This window comes from Sorex araneus, chromosome 1 (assembly GCF_027595985.1).
Source record: "Sorex araneus isolate mSorAra2 chromosome 1, mSorAra2.pri, whole genome shotgun sequence".
In the NCBI taxonomy this organism is placed as follows: Eukaryota; Metazoa; Chordata; class Mammalia; order Eulipotyphla; family Soricidae; genus Sorex; species Sorex araneus.
This window is the reverse complement of record NC_073302.1, coordinates 125105699-125133089: the sequence shown is the minus strand read 5'-3', so window position 1 is coordinate 125133089 and position 27391 is coordinate 125105699. Positions and strand designations below refer to the sequence as shown.

Below are 27391 nucleotides of genomic sequence, written 5' to 3'. Positions count from 1 at the left end.
GTTGGCAGCATACAAGGCAAATGCCCTACCTGCTGTGCTATCACTCCAATCCCAAGCTACTTACATTTTTAAGGTAGCTATTGTGTTCTAGTTAGGTGCACATATGTACATATGCATATATATGGACACATGTTGGATATTTGTTACATCTATCATGGCGTTGGGGAAGCAAAAGTAAGAAGGAAAGAGGGAGAGAGGAAGGAAAAGAGAAAGTTACAGGAAGGGAAAAATAGATTGGTCAATATAATCAACAAATCAATCAGCAGGGTCTCTAGAATGTGCAGATTAAACTCTAGCACAAAGCCCATGGCTAGATGTGCTAGTAGGTTCTGAAATTCTGTATGTTCGCAAGTTTGTGCCTGAATCTGCAAGCAAGGAAACGCTTTTCCTCTGTTTTTTTCCCTTTGTTTCTGGTGTGTGTGTGTGTGTGTGTGTGTGTGTGTGTGTGTGTGTGTGTGTGTGTGTGTGTGTTTGATTCACAGAAAGATCTGGTATGGCTCAGGTATGGGTTCGTGCTATCTCAGGTGCTTCTCAATCCAATGTAATAGCACAAGCTCTCTTGGGGAATGCTATGTAAACCCTCCTTCCTATGCAGTGGACCAAGAGCAGGTTTGGAAAGGGGGTGTTTCTTCTAACAGTGCCCCAGCTTTCATCCATAGATCTGCACTAACAGTCAATTCAAAAGCCTAAGTGACAAGAAATGTTTTTTCTTGCATGAAATGGTAACAGAATGCAGCGGTGTATCTCTGTAACAATGCACTGGGGTCAGTGGTGCAGGGGTGTTGCTGGGTGAATCATTTCTGGGGTGATGACCTCTGGGCTTTCTCAAGAGAAGTCTCCCAGGTCAACTTCGTTGGCAGTCCCAGGGTTGGTCTAAATGTCTAGACAGCAGGAACCCAAGTGAAGGTGAATCAGTTTTTTCAACTTGAATTCTCCGAGGTGTGTAAGGTGTGAACCTGGGAAAGTGCAAGGGAGGTCTGGGAAAACTAAGAGAGGTGGAAGGGGGCGCTTAGAGCTCAGTGGCCTTGGGCGCCATCTTCTGGCCAAAAGCAACACTTACACTGTTGAAACCCTAAAGCATGTATTCTCACCTATTCACAAAGCATGTATTCTCACCTATTCTCACCTACATGTATCATGTAGAATTCACTCCACTTATCATGTAGAATTCACTCCATTAGATATACTGATGAAAAACAATGAATCTTTAAAATATTAAAATTAGAAATTAAAGGTTTACTGTTAAGGTTTATTCCCCATTTCTTTTCTAATTTTAAGAGTACCACCCTTGCAAAATTAAACACGTTCACCAAACATACGAAGTCTGCAGTTTTTGGCTGTTGCTACTTAATATTGCGAGACTCTAGTGCTGCATACATGAGTGAGATCATAAACCTACTTCATGGAATTCTGGTGAGGATCAAATTCATGGAATGTGCTTGGCGGGGACAAAGGAAGCAGGAACTCCAGAGCAGATCAAAGAGTGGAAGTAATTATTATTACTGTTGGATACAGGATAAAAAGAACATTAATGATCAGAAGGAAATTTTTAACATTTTATTACATACAGTTTATAAGCAGAAAGTCTGAAAGTCAAAGTTCATGTAATTTTTTAATTTTAATTTTAATTTTTTTTGTTTTTGGGTCACACCCAGCAATGCACAGGGGTTACTCCTGGCTCTGGCACTCAGGAATTACTCCTGGCAGTGCTCAGGGAACCATATGGAATGCTGGGAATCGAACTTGGGTCGGCCGCATGCAAAGCAAACGCCCTACCTGCTGTGCTATCACTCCAGCCCCTGTAATATTTTTATTATTTTACTTTAGTTTTTGGTTTTGGTGGGGTCACACCCAGCAGTGCTCGAGGCATACTCATGACTGAGTTCAGGGATCACTCCTGGTGAGTCTTGGGGGACCTCATGGGGTGATGGGGATTGAAACCCAGGTTGACTGTGTGCAAGGTAAGTCTTCCCTTGCTGTACTATCTCTCTGGCCCCTCAAGTGATGTGTCCAAAGTAATAAATTTGGTGTCAGACCTAACCTTCAAATGCAGGTCCTTTAATTCTAGTTCATGAGCTCTTTTCATTGCAAAACTGCTGTCATAACATGAATTAGTCAGATAAACTACCTGGAAAAATCCATAGGCTTTCGTCGACTGCAGCCACAAACAACTCCAAAATTTCAGTGGCATAAACCCCACTGAAGCATATTTCTCATTCATGTGGCAGGACCTTCCCAAGTTGCCTGTAGGTTAAGAACAGGATTGTGGGCCCATTACTAAAATTAGAGGGAACTGAGATCCTGTTTTGTGACTTCTCTATTGACAAGGTGGAGCGGAGATAAGACAGGAACAGACATTCCACGGGGAGGAAGGGAAGGCAGGTTAACCTCTTGTTGTCCCTTAGGCAACATCCATCTGTGCTCAGGGTTTATGCTGGCTCTATGCTCAAGGATCACTCCTGCCAGACTCCAGGGACCGTATGTGATGCTGAGGGATGAGACAGGTTCAGGCTGCATGCAAAGGAAGTGTCTTGCCCCTGGATTATTTGAGAATCCTTTGCAAATGCAGAGCCTGTCTCCAGGATCACTCTACCCAGGCTCCTCCAGGAATCGTGGCCCTCCATCTAAATGTTTCTAGAAGAAATAGCATCATTCTATTCCTCCATGATCCAGTCTTTAAACACTTCCTTATATCTGTCCAGCTTCCCACCAGTGAGGTGGAGCTGGAATCCAGCCCCAGCCCTCGAGGGTGCCTGTCGGGGAAGGACACTCCTGCTGCCTCTTCCTGCAGCTCACCATGATTCAGGGGTCTGACTGTTGCATACTGACTTTACCACTCTCCTCTCTGATCACTCTGAAAAGGGTGCTTTAGCTCTCTGTCCACATTTTTTCCATCTTAAGAGTACCCAATAGTAGTCCTTATTTCCTAGGGCGTTTGCAATGATTCATTAGTAAATTAAGAACTTAGACTAGGGGCTGGAGAGAAAGAACGAGGGTAAAGGTGCTTGCCCTACATGCAGTTGTCCCTGTTTGATCCCTGACACCCTGCTTGATTCCCTGAGCTCTGCCAGGAATAATCCTGGAAGACAGAACTAGGAGCGAGCCCTGAGCACCACCAGTTAGGTTCAGGACCCAATCCTAAACAAGAAAACAAACCCCAAAAAGCATTTAGAATAACACCTGGACTCTTCTTAAAATTAGCCAACAGTTGGTTGGACTACAATTTACTCTACTGTTTGTAGACTAGTTTGTAATACAGTCTGCCTTCTTGCACGCAGTAACAATAACAGTATTAACTCTCATTCTTTGAGGACTTACTATGGCGATACTCTGTGGACCTTCCCCACATTAGGGAGACAGAATATGGCAGCAGCTCGGGTTCTGAAGTGAGAGCTGATCAGATACAGGACTGGATATAATCAGGTGAACAGAATCAACACCCGGCGTTTCTCAGGAATTGATACAGATCTTAAAACCAGATGAAAAGGGGAAGGAATGTACTGTTGGAGGCATTTAGCCATAGTGCAAGTCAGTATAAGTCAGTCAACAGCTGTGGCACTGAGAGGGTGGTGGAGGAGCCTAGCATCCTTCCTGGAAGGGTCTAGCATCTTTCCACTAATACTGCATACCCTAATTTTTTTTCCAGCCCAGGCCTCAAAGGGCTTCCAGGGGCTCTATTTCCTGCTGTTCAGGGCCCCTGCAGGCAGGTGAGGGATGAAGTCTTCCTCTACCCCAGAGTCTTTCATCTCGAGCCTGGGAAGGAGGTCTGAAACATCAGCCCCGAGACATGAAATGACACCAATAAAAAATCCCAATAATAAACAGGCGGAGAAAAGTAATAACTCGTGCCGAGCCTGGACTAGATTCAATTGATGCCTGCAGCAATTGGGTTTTCACTCACTAAACCTTGGTCAGAGTCTTGGGAGCACAAGACAGTGCAATTCTGAAAAGCAATCAGAAAGTGACTGCCAAGTTATTGGGAGGTTCCACGGTGCGTTTCTAAACCAGCGCTAATCTAATAAATGTACGAGCAATGAACCGCGAAATTGAGAACATGATTGTCCACGTTCCCAAGCCAAAGAAATAAAATGGTCATTTTCCCCTTTATTTCATAGGAAAAAGGAATCACAAGGGCTCTGTTATTCTGTACCTTTGTATGGCAGCCTGTCTGTCTCCAGGCATTTGTCAGCAGGGAGAAATGACTTAGAGGATCATGGTGCTTGACTTTCCACAACTCCCATTGCCAAGGCCAGGAAGAAGGCTAGAGAAGGCCTGAGTTACAAACCCAGCTGTCATTTTGTACTGTGTGAAGTGGAGGGCATGAATTCTGACTTTAGATAATCAATGTGAATTTTAAAGGAGATAATGCTTTTGGAAAGTTCCATTTTTGGTGTATGAATGAAGGAGATAAGGCAGGAAACAGATCGTGCAAATATTTTCAGTTCAGTCTCAGCAATTCTGGGCTATAATGGTTTTCTGCAACTTAGCACCAATTAATTTTTTTTTGCTTTTTGGGTCACACTTGACGATGCACAGGGGTCACTCCTGGCTCTGCACTCAGGAATTATTCCTGGTGGTGCTCAGGGAACCATATGGGATGCTGGGAATCGAACCCGGGTCGGCTGCATGCAAGGCAATCACCCTACTCTCTGCGCTATCACTCCAGTTCCACCAATTGATTTTTTAACTTCAAATTGAATCATAAATACTGCATCATAGCAAAAGCAATGCAGACATCATCAACTGTATATATATATATAAATATATATGCGGTCTCTCTACATATAATTATATATATACTGCGGTTAAAACTTGGAATGTCAACTAAACTTCAACCAATCTTTCGTAAGAATTTCAAGTGAATTTACTTTTTTAAAAAAATTTTTATTAGTGAAACACCATGTGGTACAGTTGTAGACTTACACACTTTCGTGCTTGCATTTCAGTTATACAATGATCAAGTACCCATCCCTCCACTAGTGCCCATTCTCCACCACCAACGATCCCAGTATCCCTCCCACCCCTCCATCCCCCCCCCCGTCCCCCTCTGTGGCAGGGTATTCCCTTTTGATCTCTCTCTCCTTTTGGGTGTTGTGGTTTGCAATAAAGGTATTGCGTTGCCATCATGTTTGGTCTATAGTCTATTTTCAGCCTACATCTCCCATCCTGAGTGGATCCTCCAGACCCCTTTTACTTGGTGTTCCCTTTTCTATTTGGGCTGCCTTTTCCCCCAGCATGCACAACCGGCTTCCAAGGCTTGGAGCAAACCTTCTGGTACTTATCTCAACTATTCTTGGGTATTAGTCTCCCAGTCTGTTGTCAAGCGAGTTTAGTGCTGACGTGCAGAATGATTAAAATTAAGTGACTACAACCCCAAATGTATGAACATCTAATCTTTGATAAGGGAGCAAGAGATGTGAAGTGGAGCAAGGAAAGCCTCTTTAACAAATGGTGCTGGCACAACTGGACAACCACATGCAAAAAAATGGGTTTAGACCTTGACCTGACACCATGCACAAAAGTCAGATCAAAATGGATTAAAGACCTCAACATTAGACCACAAACCATAAGGTACATTGAAGACAAGGTCGGCGAAACCCTCCACGATATTGAAGATAAAGGTATCTTCAAAGGTGGCACGGAACTAAGCAATCTAGTAAAAACAGAGATCAACAAATGGGACTACATTAAACTAAAAAGCTTCTGCACCGCAAGAGATACATTGACCAGAATCCAAAGACTATCCACAGAATGGGAAAGGATATTTACACAATACCCATCAGATAAGGGGTTGATATCAATGGTATATAAAGCACTGGTTGAACTCTACAAGAAGAAAACATCCAACCCCATCAAAAAATGGGGCGAAGAAATGAACAGAAACTTTACCAAGGAAGAAATACGAATGGCCAAAAGGCACATGAAAAAGTGCTCTGCATCACTAATCATCAGAGAGATGCAGATCAAAACAACTTTGAGATACCACCTCACACCACAGAGACTAGCACACATCCAAAAGAACAAAAGCAACCGCTGTTGGAGAGGATGTGGGGAGAAAGGGACCCTTCTTCACTGCTGGTGGGAATGCCGACTGGTTCAGCCCTTCTGGAAAACAATTTGGACGATTCTCAAAAAATTAGATATTGAATTCCCATTTGACCCAGCAACCACTGCTGGGAATATATCCCAGAGAGGCAAAAAAGTACAATCGAAACAACATCTGCACATGTATGTTTATCGCAGCACTGTTTACAATAGCCAGAATCTGGAAAAAACCCGAATGCCCCAGAACGGATGACTGGTTGAGGAAACTTTGGTACATCTATACAATGGAATACTATGCAGCTGTTAGAAAAAAGGAGGTCAAGAATTTTGTAGTTAAGTGGATGGGCATGAAAAGTTTCATGCTGAGTGAAATGAGTCAGGAAGAGAGAGACAGACATAGAAAGATTGCACTCATCTATGGTATATAGAATAACAGAGTGGGAGACTATCACCCAAGAACTGTAGAAATAAGTACCAGGAGGTTGACTCCATGGCTTCGAGGCTGGCCTCACGTTCCGGGGAAAGGTCAACTCAGAGAAGCGATCACCAACTACATTGTAGTCGAAGGCCATGTGGGGGAAGGGAGTTGCGGGCTGAATGAGGGCTAGAGACTGAGCACAGCGGCCACTGAACACCTTTATTGCAAACCACAACAGCCAATTCGAGAGAGAGAACAGAAGGGAATGCCTTGCCACAGTGGCAGGGTGGGGTGGGGGGGAGATGGGATTGGGGAGGGTGGGAGGGACGCTGGGTTTACGGGTGGTGGAGAATGGGCACTGGTGAAGGGATGGGTTCCCGAACTTTGTATGAGGGAAGTATAAGCACAAAAGTGTATAAATCTGTAACTGTACCCTCACGGTGATTCTCTAATTAAAAATAAATAAAATTTAAAAAAAAAATTAAGTGACTACTTTGAACACATTTACCATCTAATGGAGAGTGGGTATTATAAAAACAAGTCATTTTGACGCTAGATGGCAATTTATAAAACACAAAAAAGAGGCTCAAAGAGCATTGCATAGTTGCAATTAGTTGACAGATAACCTATGGATAGGTAATCAAAACTATGGCCAGGGGAGAGGTCGCTAGGGAAATACTTTGACGAATGGGTAGTGTCTTAATCAGGGTTTAATATGGAAAACAAAACAGAGTTAGGCATTTCTAATCCAGAGGACTTAATTGAGAAACTGAGTCACTGAAACCCTAAATGTCCAAGAAAGCAGTCACAGGAAGGCGATGCAGAAGAGCCGGAAGAGGACAGTTTCGGCTTACAGTCACGGAAACAAAGTCAGGGAGATTATCTTACCAGGAGCTTGCTGTCCCACACGCCAGGGTGCACTCCGCAACCATTCTGGAACCGCACGTGAGCCCCACTCCTTATCCCTGGGACTCTGGCATCTCGGGTGGGTAACACCGCCTGGAGATGCCGGATTGCCACGAGGGGGCGCTGCGTAGCTAGTGCTGGGACCTTAGAGAAGGCGCTTTGAACTTTTGGCAACTTTGGTACTTTGGAAAGGGCGTTTAAGCAGCCGTGCTTCACCCACCAATGGATCCCAGCGCTTAGAGCGGTCCACTACGTTCCGTAGGAAATATCTCCTGAACCTCTGGACAGGTGAGCCCTCCCCTCATCATTTTCCAAGGTCCTGACTGTGATTTCCATGGTCGAGTCCAACTAGAAAGGACCAGAAGAGATGGGTAAAGCCCAACCAGACGACCAGCTTCCCTACAACGCTTAGCAGAGTGGACAGGGAGGCTGGCTGAAAGCAAGCAGGCAAAGACGACCAGCCGGGGAAGACGCCCACCGCAGGGTAAGAAATAAAGAACGTGAGCAAAAATGCACAGAGGCAGAAGAGGGCGCTCTCAGACCTACTGGCCAGATGTAAGTATGTAGCAAGCATGTGTGTGACTGTGTAAATGTAGTCACATACCAGGTAGCTCAGAATGCTGAGCTGGGAGAACAAGATGCAGAACACCTTTGGGACTTCGAGAAAAGAGAACTGACTAAAACTCCAGCCACGGTCCACCTGGTGCATGAGGGAACTGCACATGTGTCGCCTGCTACTCTGACCACCCTGTGGCTGAGCTTGAGACTGAGCTGCAGCCACCTAGAATCTTCTCCAAGTCTAGTTTCCAGGGAATGGAGGAAAGAGACACTGTCCCCTCTTGGGCTCAAACCTCATCTCTTCCACTGAGACTTATACCACAGAACACTGTCCCATGTCAGAGTGAGAAGGCATTTACACACACACACACACACACACACACACACACACACACACACACACACAAACCCCTTCCCTTAGCCCTGCCAGAATCTCCATTTCTCTTCTCTCTCCACCCACCACCATTCACCAAGAAAACACATAAGTGGAAACAATGCACCCCCTACCCCAAGAGACAAGGCTTCGTCGTCCCCATGCTCACCCACTCCTCTCTGGGGTCTCTGGGCAGTGTGTTTCTTCTCAGTTCTGTCCAGTTTCCACCGCCAGAATGCCCCACAGAAAAGAACTATTCAGTCTAGAAAAGTAGTCACAAAAATTTCGCACCTTTGCCCACCCACCCAACTCTGGACGATGAGCAAAGCAAACTGACTCAAGTCGGGGAACGTCCAAGGACAGGGCGAGGTGGAGCAGACAAGGTCAGTCCCAACTTCGGCATCTTTCAGCCTAGAACTGGGGGTACAATGGGCGTCACTCACTGCTGAGAAAACTGTCATCCTGGGCAGGGGAACAGAAGCCTGTTGCCAGGAAATCTGGATGGTAGGGAGATTAGGAGCTCTTGGAAGGTCAGTGTCTCCAGACAATCGTAATTCCTCTTTTGTCTGTTCAGTGAGTACGAAGCTAAAAGTACCCAGGGGCCATGCACTCCTCTGGGTGATTCAGCTGCTGTCCACACCCTTCTCGGAAATGGAGCACCTCGTGGTGTTTCGCAGCTATGTCACCAAGCTGGTTAGTAGGATCACTTTTAGAGGCTAAAACCAAAGTTATGGGTATAATGTGGCTAGATTTCTTTTCGGTATGGGTTTTTTTTTCTCCAACTCCCACTTTTTTGGTTTGTGTTTTAGGCCACACCCAGTGATGCTCAACGCTTTCTCCTGGCTCTGTGCTCAAAGAGCACTCCTGGCGGGTCCCGGGAGACCTTTTACAATGCTGGGGATCAAATCTGGATTGGCCGCATGCAAGTAAACTTCCTAACCTGGTGCACTATCTCTCCGGCCCGGTGTCCCTCTGATAAACCCAGTCCCAGCTGAAGTGATGTGTGCCCCTCGTCACTTCTTGTCCAGGAAACCTAAGGTTCCTTATGTAATTCCACAAATATTTTTGGTGATAAAAAATGAAAGAAACAGTATACTTGGGGGGAGACACAATAGGCTTCTATCCAGATTTATCTATAATACCACACTCTGGGGTGTCACTACTTTCCAGGGGTGGGGGCCTTCATCACCTCATTGCTTCATTACCCCCTCCCCCTGTACTTGTCCTTGTGATAAAGGGATCTACACAGGCTTGGGTGAGATGTTTACACACTTAGCCTGCGGCGTTTCACACTTCAGTTGTGGTGTTTGCATACAGGCACACACATACCCCCAAGACTTCAGAGTTCCAGAGACCAAATTTCTCTGTTGTGGTGCTCTAGGACTGTGCTCCCCATATGTAGGAAAAACTGGGGCTCGAACTCACAGCCTCATGCTTGCAACACAGACATTTACATTTGCCACTGACCCATCTACCAGCCTCCGCTCCCTGTGTTGGTCTTCTAAACCTTCCACAGCCTTCACAGAGCTCTGTATGAGTCTTTCTCAGAAGCTCTTCATTGGGCTGTTTCTATCAGATATTAATTCAGAATTCTAAGGGGAATGTTTTACTGTCCGAGTCCAAGACATGGTTTCCAACCCAGTGTCGGAGGGTTAGAGCAGTGGGCATCCCCTCTTCTGCATGAGGGGGCTCAGCAAGATCCATGGGTACCTGGGTTTCCCCAACACAGGAAGGAGAGAACCGTGCAACTATTAGTGACTGCTGTGCTTTGGGCTGAGTGAGGAGCGCTGCTCTCCAGAAATGACCATGTGTGTGTGTGTGTGGGGGGGGGGGAGTTAAGCAAGGAAGTGAGCACCCCATGAACTGAGGGCAGGGTGACATAAATTTGTTTCAAAAGAAACATGAGCCCTGACATGACATGGTGTGATCTGAGCTTTCACAGGATTCCTCTGGTGAAGAGGTGAAATTACACCGCTACAAGGAGAGAACCTGATCACAAGCTTCTTGTGGGTGTGTGTGTGTGGAGGGAGGGAGCATTGTAGAGGGGGCTCATGAAATTCAATTTCCTCTTCTGTGTGACAGTGCTCAACAGAGGTTGGGTACCCATCGATACTTGTGGTCAGGGGCAAAGAAAGACTAATCAGGGGGCCTTCAAATTACCCCTGGAGAGAAACAGGGGTTGAGTGGACGGAAAAATCAGCAGAACTTTTGAGCTCTGAGTGCCAGCTCGTTAGCAGATATGAGCCCCTAGAACTCCTGATAGCATTTGGAGATATAGATTATTGTAGGATAACATGGAGTTTGTACTTTTAGTTTTGCCACAGGGAACTTAGTTTATTTTAAAGCAATGTCCTTTCTGTATGGGCACAGGAAGACAGTTAATAATATGCTTTGTAACTTGGGAGCTGATTGACTCCAATAATATTTACTCCTGGGCATCTGCTTCCTCACTCAGTTCCCTTAGTTCCTAACACCCCAAAAGCAGAGTCCCAACAAGGGACGGAGTGGACCCAGGGCAAGCTGTGAGCTACCCTGGCATCAAAATGGGCCAGGCCAAAGTGCCACAATACTCAACCATAAGTTGAGAGCATGGTCATAGACAAATGCTATCATGATCCAGGACCCTGCTGGGGTTAGGAAGATGAACCTGGCTTGAGGACTGTGGTCTAGAATATATAGTGAGATGTCCTCAGGAAGAACCAAACTTTAAATTTGTATCTCCTACTGTGCTCATACAGAATGACATTGCTAGAAACATTAGAAGTAAATTTACTATTTAAGTGGATTACTAGCTGAGGAAAGAAGAAAGTGACACACCCTGGATGGGATTCCACCCTTAAGTGGATCTCCTAGTAATCTGGAGTAATCTCCTTAGATGAGATTTTGTTAATCTCCTGGAAGAGTGGTCTTACACCTCTTTGTTGTTAATGTTCAACCCATCTTTGTGTCACCAACCTATGTGATTGCTATGTAAACTAAGACTGTAAGAGAAGCAAAGGAGAGAAGACACAGAAGAGAGGGAGAAGACACAGAAGCCGGACAGAAGACAGAGAAGCAGAACCCAGAGCGAAAGAGAATCAGGGACTCATCAGAGTGAGAAGCAGGGGAAAGAAAGAGCACAAAGCGAGTGAGAAGTGAGAGCGAGTGGGGCTCCAGAGACTGAAGCAGAAGGGAAAGATCTTCTGAAGAGAGATCGGAAGAAGACAGATTGGAAGAGACCAGAGGAGAGATGACAGAGACAGAGCGAGGTTGGAAGAGACCAGAGGAGAGACTACAGAGACAGAGACAGAGAGACTGACAGAAGAGAGTACAGCGGCACACAGAAGCAGAGCAGAAGGAGGGGCCATCCCGATCTGGTCCATACACAGCAGCTCGAGAGCACTGAACGCGAGCGGCGAGAGAGCGAGAGCGCCACCCCAAGAGCCCGCCAACAACACAACACACACGTCACCCACTCCCGCGTGCGTGCGTTTTTTATTTTTTACAGAATATTTGTCTCCATCTACAAAGGAGGCTGGAAGGCAAAAGTGCCAATGTATCCATCTCATCAGTCGAGTGGAGCGGGCATTCATGTCTGCCACAGAATGAACATGCGTCCATGCCATCTCATCACCAGGGCTGGCAAGGTGGGTAGCAATAAGAAGGGGACAGATGTGGACAAGTGGACGAGGTCCAATGGATGGGACAGAAGCCTCAGAGACAGTGGGGGAGACTGAGTCTCTGGGCTAGGATCATAGGTGTGATGTGTTAAAAAGAAAATCAAGAGGCAGCTCGGCCAGGGCTGAAACGGGAACAAATAGCTGGAGCCCTGCAAGGAGCAGCTGCACACACAGTGGACCCCAGGGCAGAGGTAAGGAGGCAAGGAGATGGATTTGCAAGAGGCCTCCGTCTGCATGATGACCTGAAGGTGTGGACACAGAACAGCGCGCCAGCAGCCAGGGAGGGATGCTGGTGCCCAGTTTGTGCACGCACCTGTCCTGAGAGGAGGCTCTTCTGTGAGTTCCCTTATTCATAAAGTGCATGTGTTGGGCTGGGGGCTGAAAACTGCTCTTTCCAGAGAAGGGCTTGCTGGTGTCTGGGTGTCTGTGCCACCTAGGCATTGCTTCAAGGCCTTGGAAGCTCAAAGGAGCCAAGTTAGGATCTGCAGGTGCTGGGGGCTGGGGACCCCTATCATAACCTCTGTGACTCCCAAGGGGAGATTCTCCCTGTTTTCAAGACTTCATCAGGGCCTTCCTGATGCGGCCCCCAGGATGCAGCCCCATGACTGGGTAGGTGGAGAGCCCCTTCCTTTCTCACCGTCCACAGAGACAGCAGGATTCCTGGACAGGATCCACCTTATCTGGGGGTCTTCATCATTGTAGTCCTCCTCGTCCTTCTCATCCTCCTCCTCTTCCTCTTCTTACCCATCTGCCCCGCTCCTTCCTTTTAATATTTTTATTTGGGGCCCACACCCAACCTACTGCATTCAAGGATCTGCATTCAAGGCTTGGGGGACCATATGGGATGCCGAGGTAATGAACACTTTAGACTCTGAGGAGTGTTGGGATCAAATCAGGATATACATGTGCAAGGCACGTGTCCTACCCCCCTGTCCTAGCACTCTACTGCCTGCTGGGCTTTCTTCAAAGCCAGGTTGTCCCCTGAAAAGTTGAGACATCACAAGGCTAACCTGCCTGATTCAGTGCATCACACCCAGCCACCTTCCTCTTTCTACACCAAATCAAAGCACGACCGACCGCAATTTTCTATTTGTATACAGATAATACGAAACGGCTGAACCTTAGGAATCATTTCACGTGCCTCGCTCCGTAGCGGAAGACCCTGATTAATTCAGGAAAGCATTTTACCCCAACTCAGTTGTAAATGACTGAAAATGTGCCTTTCCATCTGTTTAGGATGACATTTCATGGGCATCCCGCCCTACATAACAATTTCCATGACAATAAACACATCGATGTGTCATTTGATAGTTGCATAATTGTGGTTTTCTTTGGCTTGTTCTCACAGAGGTGGAGTGCGGCCTATGTACTTTTGTTGTCAATCCCCCTTCTTCATTTCTCTCCCCCTAGGGAAAAAAATGTAAAACACACCAAACCAGAGGGAAAGAAATAGTCAATATACCATTGCCACATGTAAAAAGTCGTGTGCCAATTTGCTCCGGGAATTCCGTGAGACGCTGGGCCTGCGGGTTCAGCTCTGCGCATGCCGAGTGGCAATGCTCCACAACGACCACCAGATGGCAGTCACGGCCTCGCAATACACCCGGAGGCGCTCCCAGGCACACAAGGAGCACTGGGAGCTGAGGGTCCTTGCTGCGGTAACTTCCACCAACTCCGTCAACCGCTGGATAAATAACAGACCCTGTGTGAAACAATGTGCTCGGGCTTTGCAGTCAAACTGCTAGGATTTGGGCTGGAGCGATAGCACAGCAGGTAGTGTGTTTGCTTCGCATGCGGCCGACCCGGGTTCGATTCCCAGCATCCCATATGGTCTCCTGAGCACCGCGAAGGGTAATTCTTGAGTGCAAAGTCAGGAGTGACCCCTGTGCATCGCTAGGTATGACCCAAAAAGAAAAAAAAAAACACCAAAACTGCTAGGATTCAGTTCCCTCGGTGCCACTGACTGACTAGCTGTGTGACTTGGAGCAACTTTCTTAATCTTCCTGGACCTTCTTGCATCTTGTGAGCCTTCAGTGCCCGCTCACAGTGCAGCTTCCCACATGCTGTTATATTTATTGTTATTACTAATGCGATCCCATCCAACCTGTTTATTTTCTCTTTTGGGGCTCCAGTTGAAAGGTCTGAAGGGACGGGCCATGACTCAGGAGGAAGGAGGGAGAAGGCTTTGATGAGTCTCAAGTCATGCCAGGAATCTCTGAGTGATGGTCACAGAGACGCCAGAGACCTTTGCACTCTGGCAGGAGAGCAGGGCGGCGGCTGGAAGGGCAGGTGGTGAGAGGCAAAGCCTGGTTTCTCCCCCCAAAAGTTAAAGGAGTGACCCAAGCTTGGGCAGGAAGGTCGGCAGGCGTCTGAGATGAGGAGGCCTCTGGGTTTCCTTGGGAAGCAACACACACACACACACACACACACACACACACACATACCGAGGTTGTGGCATCTAGTGAAAGCCAAAAGGAGGCCCCCGAAGCTTGGGAAGAAGATTTGAGGGGCAGAGGTTGTTTCCCAACCAGCTCATCAAAGACTAAGAATAGGTGGGCATTATCAACTGTCTCCAGTAAAGACATTAGTCACAATATCACTGTATCACTGTCATCCCGTTGTTCATCGATTTGCTCGAGCGGGCACCAGTAACATCTCCATTCGTCCCAGCCCTGAGATTTTAGCAGCCTCCCTCACTCGTCTTTCCCAACGATTGGAGGCTCTTTCAGGGTCAAGGGAATGAGACCTGTTATTGTTACTGTATTTGGCATATCAAATACGCCACAGGGAGCTTACCAGGCTCTTTGGTGTGGGTGGGATACTCTCGGTAGCTCACTGGGCTCTCTGAGAGGGACGGAAAATGTATATCAAAGAATACAAACAAGTGTGTTAAAACCAAACACATGTGTGCTGCTTTAGGCACATCAGTGGGCTAGATTATAAGCTTCCGGGAGCTTTGTTTTATACAGTCTCTGGATTTTGGCGGTTGATGGGATTACATGGTGCTGGGGGCAGTTTGTGGGTGTGGCGGCCTAGCTACTGGAAAATGAGGGATCTGGGTGAAGGAGTCCCAGTCCCGATCCGAGCAGGCATGTAGATCTCAGCCCCAGGTTCCGCACACCTGGGTTCCTCTGCCAGTTCCTTCATGTGTGAGGCTCGTCCTAGTGTGTGGAGAGTGGCCTTGAACATGGCTGTATCTGGGTTCTGGAGGTTTTCAGCTGCTGGGCTCTGCTTGGGGAAGAAAGGGAAACTTAACCCGCCCCCCTCCGAGGGGTCCCAGTGAAGAAAGCCTGGAGTGCGGGTTGACTGATAGGCATTAAAGCATTTGAAGTTAGTGCTATCCTTTTGCAGGCAGTGCACACTGAGGGCATACAGAGCTGAAAGTGGGGTATACCCTGCCCCAGCTCCGAAACCTCTGGGAGTAGTTTGAAGGTGGGTTCTGGTTGGAAGGGCAGGGAAGGCAGGGAACCTGTGTGAAGTTGGACAGCGTTCTCCATCACGTGATTGTATTGGCTCTCCTCACCCACTGACTGTCAATGGGGTCACGTGTGTTTCTTGGGGTCCTGAAATATAATCAGTGGCACGTAATCGATGCCAACTTTCCCAGGTTCGGTTGCCCTATCACTTGGGGTGCTGGCTGCTCCCTCGGCTATGTCCCAGAGTGATCAGACTGGGTGGAATGCCCCCATCAGGAATCCTGGGATAGGATGTGGAGCGTCTCGCATCCATCTCTCAGTTGCTCTAAGGTGGGTCAGTTCTTGGTTGACTCTTTGTTGGGGCAGCAATCGACCTGTCCCGAGAGGGCCACTAGCTTCCTCAGCCATCATCTCACACCATCATCTGGAAAGAAGGTCTGTTACACCAGTTTTCCAGATGATGAAACTGACACCCTGAAAGTTCAAGTTGTCCTGGTCCGAGGCAGAGTGAGAGAAGTGGGGTCCACCTCAGTCAACGAACAGAAAAGGCCATAGGCCCGCAAGCCTCTCTCCTGAGTCTCCAGCAGATGTAGATTGTAGAGCTCGTTTTCAGAAAAGTCAAGATCAGGGGCAGCCGGGAGGGCACTTGCCTAGCACGTAGCCAGCCTGCGTTCAACCCCTGGCACCCCAGACAGTCCCCTGAACCCCACCAGAAGTGACCCCTGAGCGTCAGCAGGTGTAACCCCAGTTTCCCCTGACCCACCGAAGAAAAAGGAATCCAGGGCAGCAGAAACTTCTATTCCACAGAGTTCAGACCTCAGACCCCACCACCCTGGGCAGAAGCATCTCCTGTTCCTAATGACCTAAGCCGGGCACTTTTCAAACCTGTTTCTGCCACCTCGTATCTGTGCCATGCAAAGCCCCGTGATTCCCGGGACACGGGTCCCCGGTCCAGCTCAGTTCTGAGGACTCCAGCAGTGGCTGTGGCCCGGAACTCATGCTCAGACCTGAAATGGACCCTCGCGGTGCATTGGGGCCAGTGGGATGGGGGACAGGGCTTGGCGGCAGCTCAGTCCCGCCGACTTGCCATGGCTCCTAGAATCACATCCTGTCAAGGGCAGCCAGGGCCAGCCCGTCCCAGCCTGCTTTCTGCCTCTCTCCACCCTTCCCCGGGCCTGACTTGAAGGGATCAAAAGAGGCCTGTGTGTTTTCCTAATCTCCCCTAATCCCTGGAACAATCCCCGGAGGATGCAGGGCTCATCACCACTATTTTTCAGATGAAACGAAGGGCCAGAAAGTTTTAGTGACAGGCCCAAGGTCACTGCCCGCCCCGGGGGGCTGGTGGCTGGAGATGGGAACAGAACTCAGCGCTGCTGATCTCCCGGGCCATCCGTCTCCATTAGCCCCTGCTGTCTCGCTGAATTCCCCCTGTCGTTTTAATTGAATATCATGTTCTTCTTCACTTCCTGCCCTGAACAGAACAACAGCTGCCACTTACCCTCCTGCCTGGCGGTGCTTCAGTGTGGGTGAAGCTATCCCAGGAGAGCAAGCAGCGCGTGTTGCAGGATAAAAGTGCCCAAGCAAACGGAAGATATTCACCAAGGTAGAGAAGGCAGCCCCCCGCCCCCGCCTGACCCGCACTCCCTGACTTTCGAATGACCTTGCGTGGGGTTCTTGGAGCCTGGACAGGGACAGCTATGGGGGAGGGTGAGCAGGGCAGGTGGGAGGAGCGAGGGCTGTGCATGGAACTGCATGGAAACGAGGTGTCTGGGGAGAGGCACAGGGCACAGCCTGGCTGTTCAGCCCTGGGCATCCTTGGGAAGGATGCTTCTGGAATTCAGGAGGTCAAGCAGAAGAAGACTGGGATTCATACCATGCCCTTGGGCCTCCCAGGCCCTTTCAACCCCATGAGGCTCAGGGTTGTGGCGGGCATCAGAATCATCGGGACAATTAGGCCAAGGCCAAGGCTTCCTGGCTGCCAGTCTGCCCCCTGCCCCTTGCTCACGCCGAGGATCAGCCTGATGCAGACAGTGCTCCTGGCTGATATTGCAGCAGCCCAGTCCTCAGCAAAGCCTCTGCCCAGGCCTGTCCTCAGGCAGAGGGAGGTGCCCTCGAGATGTAGCCCCTGGCATGGGCGCCTGCAGGGGAGGTGGCCAAAGGGGGGAAATTAGAGCAGTTTGGTCCAGGCCAGGAGGAAATTGGGAAACCTCCCAAGCAGAACGGTGACTTCCTGACAAGATACAAAGCAGCTCAGGGCCATAAATCTCCGGGGACTCCCTGCGACTATTCCCCCTCCCAGGTCAGACTGGAGGCCGAAGGGGGTCAGCGCTGCCTGGGTGATCCCCAGGAGGTCAAATGGGCACCAGCAGGCACCCCGAGGCAGGGCTCTGGGGCCAAGGATCCTAGGAGGGTGTTGGCTCTGGCCTTCTCCCCAGAGCCTGAGATGAACCAGAAGGCAGCTGCACCCCAGAACCGGACCCCAAGGAGGCAGAGCTCAGGACCTGCAGGGAGCTTCAGAAAAGGGTGAGTGGGGAGTGGCATGGCGAGGCCCCCTTGAGCAGGGAACTCCTCAGGGCCTTTGTGTTTGCACATGCTGCTGCATGACCCAAGGCCCTGCTCATTTCCCCCTTTGAAAGTTTCAGTCACTGCTCCTTCACTGTTGGTGGGAATGCCGACTGGTCCAGTCTTTCTGGAAAACAATCTGGACAGTCCTTCAAAAACTAGAAATTGAGCTTCCATATGACCCTGCAATACTACTTCTGGAAATATATCCCGAGGATGCAAAAGAGCACAGTAGAAATGACATCTGTACCTATATATTCATTGTAGCACTGTTCACAATAGCCAAAATCTGGAAACAACCCAAGTGCCCTAAAACAGATGATTGGTTAAAGAAACTTTGGTACATCTACACAATAGAATACTATGCAGCTGTTAGGAGAGATGAAGTCATGAAATTTGCTTATAAATGGATAGACATGGAAAGTATCATGCTAAGTGAAATGAGTCAGGAAGAGAGGGACAGACATAGAAGGACTGCACTCATTTGTGGAGTGTAGGGTAACATCACATGAGGCTGACACCCAAGGACAGTAGATACAAGGGCCAGGGGGAATTTCCCCATAGCTGGATGACTGCTTCATGAGCGGAGGGGAGAAGGCAGATGGAATAGAGAAGGGATCACTAAGAAAATGATGGCTGGAGGAACCAGTCGGGATGGGAGATGCATGCCAAAAGTAGATAATGGACCAAACATGATGACCTCTCAGTGTCTGTGTTGCAAACCATAATGCCCAAAAGTAGAGAGAGAGTATGGGGAATATTGTCTGCCATAGAGGCAGGGGGAGGGTGCGAAAGGGGGGGGTATACCTGGGATTTTGGTGGTGGGGAATGTGCATGGTGGAGGGATGGGTGTTTGACCACTGTGAGATTTTAACCCAAACATGAAAGCTTGTAACTATGTCGTGGTGATTCAATAAAATTTAAAAAATTTAAAAACAAAGTTTCAGTCATTTCAGCATTACCTAAACATCCGCACAAAGCTGTCCTCAGGATCAAGAAAATGCTTTATAGGGGTCTGCCCCCCTGCTTGAAGCTTGAAGATTACAGACTTGGGAGGCAGAGGTCATTTTCAAGAGCACAGGGTGAATTTGCTGGCATTTGGGGGTGGGGGAGGGGCTACACCTAGTAAAGGACCTTTCTCAGGAGTGGCTCCTGGTGGTGCTCAGGGCCCCATGTGGTCCCAGGAATCAAATCTGGACCCGCACGCACAAAGGATCAGCTGAGTTCATCGGGTTTCACCTCTGGCCCTTTGTAGTGAAACTTCTCTATTTTGATTACTTTCCCTGGTAAAAAATGAGGCACACAGGCATCTTCTGTCAGGAAGGTGGCACGGGAGGGGACAGAGAAGAGGTAGAGCATTTGAAACGAAAATAAAGCTGGTTGTCCTCAAGGATGGCACTGTGATATGGGAGAAGTGCTCCGGCCTTTCACACGTTTCTGTCCTTAATATCACTGTCATTTCACCCAGGAAGCAAGTCATGATTCCTGACGACCTTGGAAAGATGTTGCACCTATGATGGAAAGGGAACAAGATCCATGCCTGCTCACTTCCAATAAAGCCAGGAGCCCTGGGCACAAGCTTGGAGGAGTCTGACTCTTCCAAGTAAATATGGGAAATAGAGATTCACCGTGCAATAGGGAATGGACTCTCTTCAGAGCTATCATCACCTGAGGTTGGCTTATATTTATGAAATACTGTTAGCTGCAAAACAGCTGGCAAGCTGAACAGTACAAGAAGAAGGCCAGTGATGTGCAAGAGGCCAGTCCCAGTACCACACAATCAATCCCAGGCAGGTCTTTATCTAAATGGGGCTCTTCCCTGCTTCCTGATTTTATTTTTCTTAAGCTTGGTTTTCTGTTTTGGTTTTCTAAATGTAAATAGTAAATAAAAACAAACTAGATTTTTACCCTCATAATGTTTATGGAAATGGGGCATAGTGTAAACCGTAAGGGGTAAGGTGCTTGCCTTGCATGTGGCAGACCCCAGTTGTATCCCCGGTTCCACATACCCAATTGATGCCAAGAGTGTGCCCCCACAAAAAGAGTGAGCCCTGAACACTGTTATGTGTGGCCAACCTCCACCAATATAACCTAACAGTATGCCATGTGCATTGCTGCACAACAGACGATCCAACTTTTCCGTCTTCTGTGACCAAAACTCTACCCAAACCCACTGAACAACAACTATTTCCCCTGCGCCCCCTCCACACACCCTCAGTCACTCACAGATATTCAATTTTCTACTCCTAATGGTTTGACTCCTTTGGGTCACTGTCACTGTATCACTGTCATCTATTTGCTTGAGCAGGCACCAGTAATGTCTCCATTGTGAGACATGTTGTTACTGTTTTGGCATATCAAATACGCCACGGGGTAGCTTGTCAGGCTCTGCTGTCCGGGTGAGATACTCTTGGTAGCTTGCCGGGCTAACCGAGAGGGGCGGAAGAATCGAACCTGGGTCGACCATGTGCAAGGCAAATGCCCTACCCTCTGTGCTATCACTCCAGCCCAACTGCTTTGGGTATGTCACATAAATGAAATCATGCTCCAGTTGTCCTTTTGTGAGATGTTTGTTTAAGTTACTAGTATTTAAGTTAGTTAATTTGATTTAGCATACTTGTAAAGATTTACTCATACTGTAGTTTACTTAGGAGTTTCTTAGTTTTTTAAGGCTAAACAACATACCATTAAATGTGTACAATTTCCTTTATTCTGATCATCTTTATCTTTTATCCTAAAACTTTTAACCACAAAAGTATTTTAAATCATGTCAAATGCTTTTATTTCCTTGAGGTGATCATTTATTATTGTCCCTTTACATTAATATGGTGTTTTATATTAATCAGTTTTTGTATGTTGAATAATTTTATATTTGAAAAGGACTGATACTCTTTAAATGTTTAGTAGGGCTAGAGAGATTGTACAGGAGGTAAGTTGCTTGCCTTGTATGTGGCAGACCCTGGCCTGATGTGAGCATCACATATGGTGCCCCAAACATTGCTGGATTTGACCCTTAAAAGAAAGTTTGGTAGAAGAACTTTTCATAAGTCCTGGACTTTTCATTGCATACAGATTTTTTATTATTGATATAAACTTTTTACTAGTAAGCAATTAGTTCATTCAAATTCTATTTCACAATGGTTTAGTCCTGATTAATTGTACATTTTTAGGAATGTATCTATTTCTTTTTGATGATTTGCTAGCATATGATTACCCAGATCAATATCTTTTACTTCTTTTTATTTCTGTGCCATCAGTCTCAATATTGCTTTTTAAATAGCTCATTTCAGTTCTTTGTTGTTATCTTCAATTTAGAAGATCTGCAACCTCTTTGTAGTTTTGAAATTCTTTGACATATCCAAGAAACATATAAGTTGTATTATGAAATACTTAAGACATACTAAATGACACAGAGAATATGATGAACACCCACCCCACTTAAGAAATGAAGGCATCAGTGTAACAGGAAATCTTCTGTAGATCCTCCTGCAAGTGTGTTCTCTTTCCCAGAAGAAACCAGCATCCTAAAGGCAGTGCTTTCACTCAGAATCATTTTTCTTATACATTTATCAATGAGTTCTTTTTCTTTTTCTTTTTTATTTTTTTTTCTTTTCAGGTCACACCCAGCGATGCACAGGGGTTACTCCTGACTCTGCACTCAGGAATTACTCCTGGCGGTGCTGGGGGACCATATGGGGTGCTGGGAATCGAACCCGGGTCGGCCACGTGCAAGGCAAACGCCCCACCCACTGTGCTATCACTCCAGCCCCAATCAGTGAGTTCTTAAGAAATATGCTACTCGGTGCTGGAGAGATAGCACAGTGGGTAGGGCGTTTGCCTTACACGCAGCCGACCCGGGTTCAAATCCCAGCATCCCATATGGTCGTCTGAGCACGGCCAAGGGTAATTCCTGAGTGCAGAGCCAGGAGTAACCCCTGTGCATCGCCAGGTGTGACCCAAAAAGCAAAAAAGAAAAAAAAAGAAATATGCTACTCTCTCTGCTTTCTCTTTTTATTAGTCATATAATAATCTATTTATTAGTATATATGTGACTTTCTTCCCAGAACATTTCATTTGTGACCTTCATTATGTTGAAAGATAGAGAACTTTCTCATTTTCACCTCTGCATAGGGGTGAACATTTTCACTGATTTTCACTCTATTATGGGAGGGGGATACCACTGATTTACGTTGGTGTACAGTAGGTGGTTTCCGTGATTTTGTATGTATTTGGTTTTTGTTGTTGTTTGTTTGTCTTTCATTTGTTTTTTGTTTTTTTGTTTTTTTGCTTTTTGGGTCACACCTGGCGAAGCTCAGGTGTTATTCCTGGTTTTGCATTCAGGAATTACTCCTGGCGGTGCTCAGGAGACATATAGGATGCTGGGAATCAACTCGGGTCGGCTGCGTGCAAGGCAAATGCTCTACCCGCTGTGCTAGCACCCCAGCCCCTTGCTTTTTGGTTTTGAAGCCATACTCCTGGCTCTGCATTCAAGAATTACTCGTAGTATTTGGGGAGGACCATGTGGAATGCCTAGGATCAAACCTTGGTTGGCTGTATGCAAGGTAAACACCCAATATCCTGTATTATTTACTTGCTCCAGCCACAACTTTGTATTTTCCTCCTTGTGTTCTTTTGTGACACATGCTCTAATAGGGCAAAGTGGATGCATCTCTCCACCTAGATGTAATGCTGAATCTTCCTCTAAACTCACTGAACCAATGGATAGTCCTCATAATAGGGAATACAGCATCCCATTTTCAACACCTCTTCTATCACTTAGTATCAGACATTTTATGGTTTGTCCCATGGGTAGGAATGGGAGCTTGTTGTAGCTTTCACTTGCAATTCCCTAATTGTTAATACACTTGAACTGTACTAGTTTCCCATGCCAGGCAACTCATAGATTGCTTGACCAGATCTCATCATAGTGAGCTGCACTCTTGGGTAGTTTATATCTTTACTCTCGCTTGTACCACAAAATATGTGAGTGAGAATTTTTTCCTTTGGGTTCATTCATTGTGCATTTTTCACACCAGCCACTGGAGGTGGACAATTGTGAGTCTCCATTAGATAATTAAAACTTGCATTTCTTGGGGCTAGAGCGATAGCACAGTGGGTAGGGCATTTGCCTTGCACATGGCCAACCCAGGTTTGATTCCAGCATCCTATATGGTCCCCCGAGCACCACCAGGAGTAATTCTTGAGTGCAGGGCCCGGAGTAACCCTTGTGCATCGCTGGGTGTGACCCAAAACAAAAACAAAAACAAAAAAACACTTGCATTTCTCACAGTGATTGTTCCTGTGCTGATGTGGTTTTATCCAGATGGACACTAACAGCTTTCTATTTGAAGAGGTCTACCCTGGAAGAGAAGTCATGCATGCTAATTCTCATCCTAAAACATCATACAGTTATGGTTCAAGATTCTTGAGCACATGTGTTTGGTGGAGAAATGTTATTCCTAGTATTTTCCAAAGTTAAAAATGCTAACTTCTACTTAGATATGTGTCATCAGCATAGTCCAAAGAATCATGCCCAAGGCTGAATTTGAGATTTCTCTAACTGCAGCTTTAGAGCAGAGTGTTTGCTCAAGATGAGTGAGTAGCAAAGAGGCAAAGAACCTAATTACTTTGTGCTAAAAGTTTTTGTGCTAAAGCTTCTTACAAGAAATAAATTTTGTCCACTTCGGTTGGCTTAGCAAGTCAAGATACAAGAGGTTCTGGGAACCTAGCATGAATTGAATCCACCATATCAATCTGACTCGATTCTGATATGTGTGACTTACTACCAATCTCTGGAAGTTGGTTGTCCCAGCTATATTCCAGGTAGATGGGTCTGCAAAATGCAGTACTGGTGTACATAGGAAGGTCCAGTATGGGTACATCCCCACTAGAGAAGACTCAGCTTTTGTCACCAAAGCCAAAGTCAAAAGTAGAAATGTGGGTTTGGAGAAGTTCACATAGCACTCAGGTGGCATAGAATACTTATTTTCCTTCAGCACCTCTTTTGCTTATTTTGGTATTTCCTTTTATGTTTCTAAGTAGGAAAAAAAGCTACAAGTAAGAGAAATGAATAATTATGAAAAGCAAGAGAAAATCAGTCAACTAAAGCAAAAGTACAGAGTTTAAGGATCTGTGTATATTCACCCATACTGGGGCTCTGTGATTCCCTCATGGCCATCTGAAAGAGGTAATAGGAATATCCTGCAGCTGTTTCAGATGTCAATCAGTATCCTAGACACATTCGACATAAGAAAACAGAAAAGATACCACTAACTAGAGAATCAATAGAAGACTATGAAAGGATCTGGGTAAAGGAAACATTTCAAAAATTTGAGCCTTGACTAATCAACCCATTTGCAAATATTTGTTAGGGACCTTGTATATGCTGTTCATGTCTATATTCTATTGTTAGTCAAATACTGTCTTTCTCTATGCCTCAGTTTTTTCAACTGTTAATTGGGAGTAATCATATTACTGACCCTGAAAGATTGTGGTAAATATCAAATAATGCATTTAAAAATTTTTGTGTGCTTATCATATGGTAAATTATGCAGCCAATAGGATTGAAGAAGAAAAATCACAGGCACTTTAAAAACTGAACAACTATAAAGACATCAGTACAAGAGATGTCACAGGGTGCTGCTTTCATAATTGCCAAACAAGTACTTCTCACCTTTGAATGTCAAAACCGAGGGCAAAGAGCTAAGAGAGAGCCAAGAGTTTGGTTTCTCTCACTAGCCAAGCACCTGCCCTTTGCACGTGTCTGAGAAGCCATAAACTTGGTCCCTCCAGAGATATTATGGATCATGATGGGCTTTTGGAAAAGGACCCAGAACTGCCCCTTAGCACGGATGTGGTGTGGCAGAGAGCTGGGGCTCGCAGCCACAGTGCCAGCAAGCCCAGAGTCAAAGCCTAGCTTTGGCACTTACTACTTGTAGGCTCCTGGGAAAGTTATTTTACTCTTCAGAGTCTCGGCACACAGAAGAATGATCATAGAATATGTTCACAGGCTGACGTAAGGAGTAAGTGAGAGAATTTATAAGACAGTCAGAAGATTCTTGAGCACACGCACACTCAAATCACACATCTCAGATGGATGCTTAACTAGCTACTTCTTCAGGATCCCTCAGCAAACTGTTGAAAACATCCTGTTGTTAGGAAACTTTAGAGGGGCATTAGAGATTTGTACAAGTCAACATTTAGAGATGAAGAAAGGGAAGTCTAGGAAGTAGAAGCAATTTGCCCAAGATTACTTAGATGGCCAGAGGAAGCAAGACTGGACAGGATCTTGTCTTTCTGACTCCTGGATCCATGCTCTCTCCCCTAATGATTGAAGTCATTGTTTTCTTACTGGTCTCTTGTCCCGTGATCATTGTAAGAGAAGCCCCCTAATCTTATAGGCAGATATTCTCAGCCCTACATGGTGTAGATTTCACCAACTGGTAAGTCACCCAATACACACCATCCCTCTACCCAACATGGGATCTAGCTAAATTGTGAAATAAAACAAAAGGTCCTGACATGGCCAGAACACCACCCTTAAGACCAATAAGAACTGAACTAGAGAACACCGCTGAGCACGACACCCATTGACCTGTCAACCTGGGTTAGGCAGGCTGCCCCAGATGGTCCCAAGCATATATACAACACAGAAAAACACCTCTGTGCGGAGACATTCCCTGTCTCCAGAATGAGGATGAGACTGAGCAGAACATATCCGAGTATTCTGTCCTTGTTTGCCAATCTGACTAGCTACTGCCTCCCCAAGAATGAGGAGAAGTCAGGAGTGTGTGTGTTGAGGGTGGGCGGGGTGGAAAAGAGAATTCCCTATACCTACAAACACAGTCTTGTTTATAAATGAGACAGCTAAAGACATTTTTTTCCAAGTTTCACTTTTTTGTAATCTACCCCTCCGCTGTCTACTCATTGGCTCTTCAAACCACTTGAAACCATTAACCGTCCTCTAGGCTGTTTCTGCTTTCATTATTCCACCTGAATGGAGGACTGTGCCCTGGCTCCCCTAGACTTGCAGCCTGTGAGTGCTCCCTAAACTTTCACACTGTAGCTCATGCCACTGTGTGGAGCACTTCCTTCTTCACTTCACTTCCACCCTCAACACTCTGTGGGGCAGGCTTGTGTGTGTAGTTCAGACTTTCTTCTTAGCACTCTGGCACTTATAAGTCAGATAAGATTTATTTTGTGTTTGAAATCTTTTCCATATCTTTGAACATGGCTGGGCTTCAATAGCTTCTTATTGAATATTCTATGTACATTAAGCTATATTTGATTCATCAAACATTTGACATGACTTGTTATTAGAGACTTATTCTTTCATTTACCAAACAAGTGCCAGTAGATACAAGGTACTGTGTTAGCTACTGCAGATATACACCTCTTGCAGCCTCCTCTTTGTAGAATCTGAAAGTTTACTTAGAAAGAGGTCTGTTCATAAGACACAGTCTCAGAGGTACATGATTGACGCTAATGCTTCTCTGCTCCTGTAAAACACCTTACAATGTACAAAGCTAAACATGGCACTGGAATTTTGGAAATAGGTGTGGTGAGTCCTGAACACATATAAAGGTGTAACGGTAACCTGAAATCTTACAATATTGTAAAACATTGCTAAGTAAAAAGGCTAAATGTGTGCAATCTTCAATTTGACCTAAAATTTACTCCATCTGTGTGTTTGACTGCCCTCACTAGCCCTGAAAGACTAGGGAATTGGATTTGGAAAGGGACTTACCCAAACATGCCTATCTGGTCAATAACAGAGCTGGAACATGACCCCTGGCATTTAACTCATTTAACTCAGTGTGATATTTCATATCAATAAACCAATAGATGCTACAAAATGGAAGGTATTTCCTGAGGGGAGAATGATGTGGACACCCTGTTAGCGTCCCATTAACATCTATCAGTTGTGTGTTTGTATACCTGAATTCCAATACCTCATGTTTTGGTCACTTTTGTAGATAAGTGAGGACTAGGAAGGGGGCCACCTCCCTACATGCCACCCACATGGCAGAGCCTGGCAAGCTACCTGTGGCATATTCAATATGCCAAAAACAGTAGCAAAAATGGACCTCATTTCCCTGACCTGGAAGAGCCCAAGATATGGCAGCGTTGAGAAGGAGGAGCAAGGACAGACTACTAAAATCTCAGGGCCGAACTAGGCTGCCAAAACAAAGAAAGACTAAAATGACTGCCTGCACTTTTAACACACGTATGCTGGCATTGGAAGCATCCATCAGGGACCTGATGGTGCAAGCACAGAAAATCAAGTATAGCATCATTGGATTGACTGAGACAAGAAGGCATCAATCACATCATGCCATTTTCAACACTGGAGAAGAACTGTTCATCGGAACATGTGACAGCAGAGGCATTGGTGGTGTTGGTGTCCTTGTCAACATGAATTTGGCCACGATCATTGATTTGTTCAAATGCCTAA

At 46.3% G+C, this 27391-nt stretch overlaps 1 pseudogene; it reads right to left on the bottom strand.

Annotated features, from left to right (window-relative positions):
* Positions 1–7618: 7618 nt before the first annotated feature.
* The window catches only part of LOC129402036 (E3 ubiquitin-protein ligase RNF14-like), a 101473-nt pseudogene continuing 81700 nt past the window's right edge, over positions 7619–27391 (bottom strand).